Source organism: Monodon monoceros, unplaced genomic scaffold (genome assembly GCF_005190385.1).
Source record: "Monodon monoceros isolate NGI ecotype Baffin Bay Population unplaced genomic scaffold, NGI_Narwhal_1 Super_Scaffold_22, whole genome shotgun sequence".
In the NCBI taxonomy this organism is placed as follows: domain Eukaryota; kingdom Metazoa; phylum Chordata; class Mammalia; order Artiodactyla; family Monodontidae; genus Monodon; species Monodon monoceros.
The window spans coordinates 85,933,701-85,942,417 of NW_021703779.1; the positions used below are offsets into that span (position 1 = coordinate 85,933,701).

The window sequence follows — 8,717 nt, forward strand, 5'->3', positions numbered from 1 at the left end:
ACAGTAAAAGCTTTTTGCTTATTGAGTATGCAATTTAATATGAGCATAATAAATATGCCTCTAATGTAGGATATAGCAAGTGTTATTTATTTAACATGATAAGCCTAGGCAATACCATTCCAAATGAAAAGTTATGGGGGTACCAGTAACTTCATGAGCTTCGTAGACTGATTTGGGGCACCAATAATGAGCGGCAGGATTAAAAAACCAAGCCTTGGAATTTGTGTTTTATAGTAGACAATCCTTAAAAAGGCATTGTTATAAGACTGTCACTTATCTGGAGCTATGGTTCCAATGTTATCTAAAAATCACACGGAACCACAAAAAAATTTTGCCCATAGTAGGCAAACATTTTCCATTGTTCTACGAACATTAGCACATTCATCTGGCCAAACAAGTCTCACAGAAGCCCCCAAAGCTATAAAGTAATGTTCATATAATACCATCTAGAAGTGTTATTTCTAAATGTTTCTCACTGTAATAAATAACACATGCCAAAATCTTCTGAATTTACACTTGAGGTCCACACTTCTATCTAAACTTCTTAACAGCTGCAATGTATTCCCCCCAAATTTATTAGTGCATCTATAAGGTATAAATCACAAAACATCAAAATTTTGTTTGCTATTTGGCTATTTAAATGAATAAGCTGATACCACACATACTTTCACAGAGAAAGGCCAATGATATATTAAATGGATAAAAAGTTGTAGAACAATAAATACAATACATCCATCTCCAACACTAACAAAAATTAAATATACATCACATATAAAAATATGGAAAGATATAAATTAAATTTAAAAGTGATTAACTTTGGGAAGTGGGGCTAGAAAAGGAAGAAAGGGAGAAAATTTAACATTTTATTTTCTGTACAACTGTTTTCTTTCAATTTTTGCAAGAATTATGTAGGACTTTCTATTTAAAAACCTTTAGAGGTATTTATTTTAAAAGTTATGTTGGATATCTACAACTAAGTTTTGTTTTCAGTACCACTGTATGGATTAAAATGCTTACTTAAATTGCATGCTCAAGATAATAATAACTGTAACTAGGAACATGTCAAAAACAAGTTGATGAACACATAAAAATTTATCCCTATAATATATAGTATCCTCTCTGAATTATTTTTAGGTTGTTTTAAAATATATGATTTCTCTAACTTTGACTCTTAAAGTCAGCAAGGTAGAGAGTTTAACTAAAATGTATTTCAGGACTTGCCTTGTTTCAGAATTAACTACTATATGCAATCTGAGCATAGTGATAAGATATTGAGCTTCCTATTAAATTCTTTAATAATAAGTAAATATTATCATTTGGTGGCAATATAACTTGTTACAGAGGGAAAGTTTCCATTAAGAAGACAAAAGGAAACTACTAATTTAGAGGTTCAACAATTCCTAAAATTTAACACTCATTTCTTTCCTAGATCAACCTTTAATTCCAGATTTCCCCACTTCTAATAGTCAAAGTTTGACACTGACACTCAAGTTGGGAAATATGAAGGCTAAGTATTTTAACCTAGCCTTTCATTACTGGTGACCCAGATAAATTTCCATGAAGTCCATGAAGTTACTGGTACCCCTACAACTTTTCCTTTAGAATGGTATTGCCTAGACTTATTGCCTTTGACTCATTTTCTCAAACAAGATCTTGGTCTTTCTTTATTAAATGGCATAATATTCCAGACTCAAAATCTCAGCCATTCTGCTCCCCAGCAAATCACTGTTTCATGTCAATTCTAGCTTATAACATTATCTGATATCCATCTCTTCCTTTTAATTCCCCATAACACTACCCAAGTTCAGGCCCTCAATGTCTTGCACATCGTTTAGCTTTATTGGTATTTACTGAGGTTAGTTTCAAAGTACTATGGTACACATTTTGGAAAGAAATAAGAAAAAAGAAAGAGCACTTATTGAAGGCCCTCTATGTGTAAACAAGATAATAGCTTACCCCTTTAGTTCTTTAAATAAGTCTGCAAGGTAAGTGATATTTGCCACATTCTGAAGGTTAGGAAATTAGGATTCACTGAAATCGAAATAACTTGTCACATGTGTTATTTGGTGGAGCGGAACTTTGTTTTATCTTGACTTTTTTCCATTATAAATACATGACTGTTCCACATGTTGGAAATGACACAGCAAGTGAATAACTCCTAATCTCAAGGAATTTACAATTTAGTAAGAAAGATGTGTATATAAAGAACCATGGGGACTTCACTGGTGGTCCAGTGGTGAGGACTCTACACTCCCAATGCAGGGGCCTGGGTTCAATCCCTGGTAGGGGAACTAGATCCCACATTCCGCAACTAAGAGTTCGCATACCACAACTGAAAAATCCTGCATGCCGCAACGAAGATCCTGCAGGCCACAACTAAAGATTCTGCGTGCAGCAACGAAGATCCCGCAGGCCACAACTAAAGATCCCCGTGCCGCAACTAAGACCCGGTGCAGTTAAATTAATTAATTAATTATTTTTAAAAAGAACTATGATTCCAAGATCAAAATGTCGTAAGTGATATAAGACATAAGGTACAGTGGGTTCCTGCTGAGGAGTTTGGGAAAAGCTTCTAGAGGTGAACAGGTATTGAACTAAGCTTTAAAAGATGAATAAAATTCAGATAAAAAGAGTGGAAAAAAGGTACCTGGGGATACACAAGAATATGAAAGACAATAATTGAAGGCTTGGAATGAGGCCAAATCATAATTGGCTTCATCAGGGCATTTGGACTTAATTCTGCATTCAACAAAGGAAAAGAAGTGATTAAAAAGGGATATGAGAGGAGCTTCAAGATGATGGAAGAGTAAGATGCGGAGATCACCTTCCTCCCCACAAATACATCAGAAATACATCTACATGTGGAACAACTCCTACAGAACACCTACTGAACGCTGGCAGAACACCTCAGACCTCCCAAAAGGCAAGAAACTGCCCACGTACCTGGGTAGGGCAAAAGAAAAAAGAAAAAACAGAGATAAAAGAATAGGCACGGGACCTGCACCACTGGGAGGGAGCTGTGAAGGAGGAAAGTTTTCCAAACACAAGGAAGGTCCTTCCCGGACAGAGACTGCAGGTGGTGGAGGGGGGCAGCTTCGGAGCCACGGAGGAGAGTGCATCAACAGGGGTGCAGAGATGAGCATGAGACGCTAAGGCTGCTGCTGCAGCAACCAAGAAGCCTGTATGCAAGCACAGGTCACTATCACCTCCCCTACCGGGAGCCTGTGCAGCCTGCCACTGCCAGGGTCCCGTGATCCAGGGACAACTTCCCCAGGAGAACGCACGGCGCGCCTCAGGCTGGTGCAAGGTCACGGGGGTCTCTGCCGCCGTAGGCTCACCCCACATCTGTACCCCTACCTCCCCCCGGCCTGAGTGAGCCAGAGCCCCCGAATCAGCTGCTCCTTTAACCCTGTCCTGTCTGAGTGAAGAACAGAAGCCTTCAGGCGACCTACACACAGATGCGGGGCCAAATCCAAACCTGAACCCTGGGAGCTGTGCGAACAAAGAAGAGAAAGGGAAATCTCTCCCAGCAGCCTCAGGAGCAGCGCATTAAATCTCCACAATCAACTTGATGTACCCTGCATCTGTGGAATACCTGAATAGACAACGAATCATCCCAAATTGAGGAGGTGGACTTTGGAAGCAATGATATGTATATTTTTCTCCCTTTTTCTCTTTTTGTGAGTGTTTATGTGTATGCTTCTGTGTGTGATTATTGTCTGTACAGCTTTGCTTTTACCATTTACCCTAGGGTTCTGTCTGTCCGTCTTTTTTTTTTTTATTACTTAATATTTTTTTTCTTAATAATTATTTTTTTAATTTATTTTATTTCAGGTTTTAATTTTTTATTTATTTTACTTTATTTTATTTTATCTTCTTCTTTCTCTCTTTCTTTTCTCCCTTTTATTCTGAGCTGCATGGAGGACAGGCTCTTGGTGCTCCAGCCAGGCGTCAGCGCTGGGCCACTGAGGTGGGAGAGCCAAGTTCAAGACACTGGTCCAAAAGAGACCTCCCAGCTTCACATAATATCAAACGGCAAAAATCTCCCAGAGATCTCCATCTCAACGACAAAACCCAGCTCCACTCAATGACTAGCAAGCTACAGTGCTGGACAACCTGTGCCAAACAACTAGCAAGACAGGAACACAACCCCATCCATTAGCACAGAAGCTGCCAAAAATCATAATAAGGCCACAGACACCCCAAAACACACCACCAGATGTGGAACTTCCCACCAGACAGAGAAGATCCAGCCTCATCCACCAGAACACAGGCACGAGTCCCCTCCACCAGGAAGCCTACACAACCCACTGAGTCAACCTTAGCCACTGGGGACAGACACCAAAAACAATGGAAACTACGACCTGCAGCCCACGAAAAGGACACCCCAAACACAGTAAGTTAAGCAAAATGAAAAGACAGAGAAACACACAGCAGATGAAGGAGCAAGGCAAAAACCCACCAGACCTAACAAATGAAGAGGAAATAGGCAGGCTACCTGAAAAGGAATTCAGAAAAATGATAGCAAAGATGATCCAAAATATCGGAAATAGAATGGAGAATATACAAGAAACGTTTAACAAGGACCTAGAAGAACTAAAGAGCAAACAAACAGTGATGAACAACAAAATAAATGAAATTAAAAATTCTCTAGAAGGGATCAATAGCAGAATAACTGAGGCAGAAGCACGGATAAGTGACCTGGAAGATAAAATAGTGGAAATAACTACTGCAGAGCAGAATAAAGAAAAAAAAATGAAAAGAATTGAGGACAGTCTCAGAGATCTCTGGGACAACATTAAGCGCACCAACATTCGAATTATAGGGGTCCCAGAAGAAGAAGAGGAAAAGAAAGGGACTGAGAAAATATTTGAAGAGATTATAGTTGAAAACTTCCCTATTATGGGAAAGGAAATAGTTAATTAAGTCCAGGAAGTGCAGAGAGTCACATACAGGATAAACCCAAGGAGTAACACACCAAGACACATATTAATCAAACTATCAAAAATTAAATACAAAGAACAAATATAAAAAGCAGCAAGGGAAAAACAACAAATAACACATAAGGGAATCCCCAAAAGGTTAAAAGCTGATCTTTCAGCAGAAACTCTGCAAGCCAGAAGGGAGAGTCAGGACATATATAAAGTGATGAAGGAGAAAAACCTACAACCAAGATTACTCTACCCAGCAAGGATCTCATTCAGAATGACGGAGAGCTTAAAACCTTTACAGACAAGCAAAAGCTAAGAGAATTCAGCACCACCAAACCAGCTTTACAACAAACGCTAAAGGAACTCCTCTAGGCAGGAAACAAAACAGAAGGAAAAGACCTACAATAATAAACACAAAACAATTAAGAAAGTGGTAATAGGAACTTACATATCACTGATTACCTTAAATGTAAATAGATTAAATGCTGCAACCAAAAGACATAGATTGGCTGAATGGATACAAAAACAAGACCCATATATATGCTGTCTAAAAGTGACCCACTTCAGACCTAGGGACACATACAGACTGAAAGTGAGGGGATGGAAAAGGATATTCCATGCAAATGGAAATCAAAAGAAAGCTGGAGTAGCAATTCTCAAATTAGACAAAATAGACTTTAAAACAAAGACTATTACAAGAGACAAAGAAGTACACTACATTATGATCAAGGGATCAATCTAAGAAGAAGATATAACAATTGTAAATATTTATGCACCCAACATAGGAGCACCTCAATACATAAGGCAAATACTAACAGCTGTAAAAGGGGAAATCGACAGTAACACAATCATAATAGGGGACTTTAACACCCCTCTTTCACCAATGGACAGATCATCCAAAATGAAAATAAATAAGGAAACACAAGCTTTTAATGATACATTAAACAAGATGGACTTAATTGATATTTATAGGACATTCCATCCCAAAACAACAGAATACACATTTTTCTCAAGTGCTCATGGAACATTCTACAGGACAGATCATATCTTGGGTCACAAAGCAAGCCTTGATAAATTTAGGAAAATTGAAATTGTATCAAGTACCTTTTCCGACCACAACGGTATGAGACTAGATATCAATTTCAGGAAAAAATCTGTAAGAAAAACAAACACATGGAGGCTAAACAACACACTACTTAATAAACAAGAGATCACTGAAGATATCAAAGAGGAAATCAAATAATACCTAGAAACAAATGACAATGAAAACACGATGACCCAAAACCTATGGGATGCAGCAAAAGCAGTTCTAAGAGGGAAGTTTATAGCAATACAATCTTACCTTAAGAAACAATACCTTAATAATCCTACCTTAAGAAACAATACCTTAAAAAACAATCTCAAATAAAAAACGTAACCTTACACCTAAAGCAATTAGAGAAAGTAGAACAAACAATACCTTAATAATCCTACCTTAAGTTTATAGCAATACAATCCTACCTTAAGAAACAATACCTTAATAATCCTACCTTAAGAAACAATACCTTAAAAAACAATCTCAAATAAAAAACGTAACCTTACACCTAAAGCAATTAGAGAAAGTAGAACAAAAAAACCCCAAAGTTAGCAGAAGGAAAGAAATCATAAAGATCAGATCAGAAATAAATTAAAAAAGAAATGAAGGAAACAATAGCAAAGATCAATAAAACTAAAAGCCAGTTCTTTGAGGAGATAAAAAAGTGGATAAACCATTAGCCACACTTATCAAGAGAAAAAGGGAGAAGACTCAAATCAATAGAATTAGAAATGAAAAAGGAGAAGTAACAACTGACACTGCAGAAATACAAAGGATCATGCGAGATTACTACAAGCAGCTATATGCCAATAAAATGGACATCCTGGAAGAAATGGATAAATTCTTTGAAATGCACAACCTTCCGAGACTGAACGAGGAAGAAATAGAAAGTATGATCAGACCAATCACAAGCACTGAAATTGAAACTGTGATTAAAAATCTTCCAACAGGGGCTTCCAACAGGGGCTTCCCTGGTGGCACAGTGGTTGAGAGTCTGCCTGCCGATGCAGGGGACATGGGTTCGTGCCCCAGTCCGGGAAAATCCCACATGCCACAAAGTGGCTAGGCCCATGAGCCACGGCCACTAAGCCTGTGTGTCCGGAGCCTGTGCTCTGCAACGGGAGAGGCCACAAGAGTGAGGGGCCCACGTACCGCAAAAAAAAAAAAAAAAAAATCTTCCAACAAATAAAAGCCCAAGACCAGATGGCTTCACAGGCAAATTCTATCAAACATTTAAAGAGCTAACACCTATCCTTCTCAAACTCTTCCAAAATATAGCAGAGGGAGGAACACTCCCAAATTCATTCTACAAGGCCACCATCACTGTGATACCAAAACCAGACAAAGATGTCAAAAAGAAAGAAAACCACAGGCCAATATCACTGATGAACATAGATGCAAAAATCCTCAACAGAATACTAGCAAACAGAATCCAACAGCACATTAAAAGGATCATACACCATGATCAACTGGGGTTTATCCCAAGAATGGAAGGATTCATCAATATACGCAAATCAATCAACGTGATACACCATATTAACAAATTGAAGAATAAAAACCATATGGCCATCTCAATAGATGCAGAGAAAACTTTTGACATAATTCAACACCCACTTATGATAAAAACCCTCCAGAAAGTTGGCATAGTGGGAACATTTCTCAACATAATAAAGGCCATGTATGACAAACCCACAGCCAACGTCCTCCTCAATGGTGAAAAACTGAAAGCATTTCCACTAAGATCAGGAACAAGACAAGGTTGCCCACTCTCACCACTCTTACTCAACATAGTTTTGGAAGTTTTCGCCACAGCAATCAGAGAAGAAAAGGAAATAAAAGGAATCCAAATTGCAAAAGAAGAAGTAAAGCTGTCACTGTTTGCAGATGACATGATACTATAAATAGAGAATCCTAAAGATGCTACCAGAAAACTCTGAGAGCTAATCAATTAATTTGGTAAAGTACTAGGATAGAAAATTAATGCACAGAAATCTCTGCATTCCTATACACTAATGATGAAAAATCTTAAAGAGAAATTAAGAAAACACTCCCATTTACCATTGCAACAGAAAGAATAAAATATCTAGGAATAAAGCTACCTAAGGAGACAAAAGACCTGTATGCAAAAAATTATAAGACACTGATGAAAAAAATTAAAGATGATATAAATAGATGGAGAGATATACCATGTTCTTGGATTGGAAAAATCAACATTATGCAAATGACTCTACTACCCAAAGAAATCTACAGATTCAATGCAATCCCTATCAAACTACCACTGGCATTTTTCACAGAACTAGAACAAAAAATTTCACAATTTGTATGGAAACATAAAAGACCCAGAATAGCCAAAGCAATCTTGAGGAAGAAAAACCGGGCTGGAGGAATCAGGCTCCCTGACTTCAGCCTATTCTACAAAGCTACAGTAATCAAGACAGTATGGTACTGGCACAGAAACAGAAATACAGATCAAAGGAACAGGATAGAAAGCCCAGAGGTAAACCCACGCACATATGGTCACCTTATCTTTGATAAAGGAGGCAAGAATATACAGTGGAGAAAAGACAGCCTCTTCTACAAGTGGGGCTGGGAAAACTGGACAGCTACATGTAAAAGAATGAAATTAGAACACTCCCTAACACCATACACAAAAATAAACTCAAAATGGATTAAAGACCTAAATGTAAGGCCAGACACTATCAAACTCTTAA

General features: G+C 37.9%; 2 protein-coding genes across 5 annotated transcripts in view; both read right to left on the reverse strand.

Moving 5' to 3' along the window:
- NXF3 (nuclear RNA export factor 3) overlaps positions 1–8,717 on the reverse strand; it is a 1,139,741-nt gene that overhangs the window by 79,771 nt on the left and 1,051,253 nt on the right. The window lies entirely within an intron of this gene.
- Positions 1–8,717, reverse strand: part of ZMAT1 (zinc finger matrin-type 1) — a 41,019-nt gene that overhangs the window by 26,202 nt on the left and 6,100 nt on the right. The window lies entirely within an intron of this gene.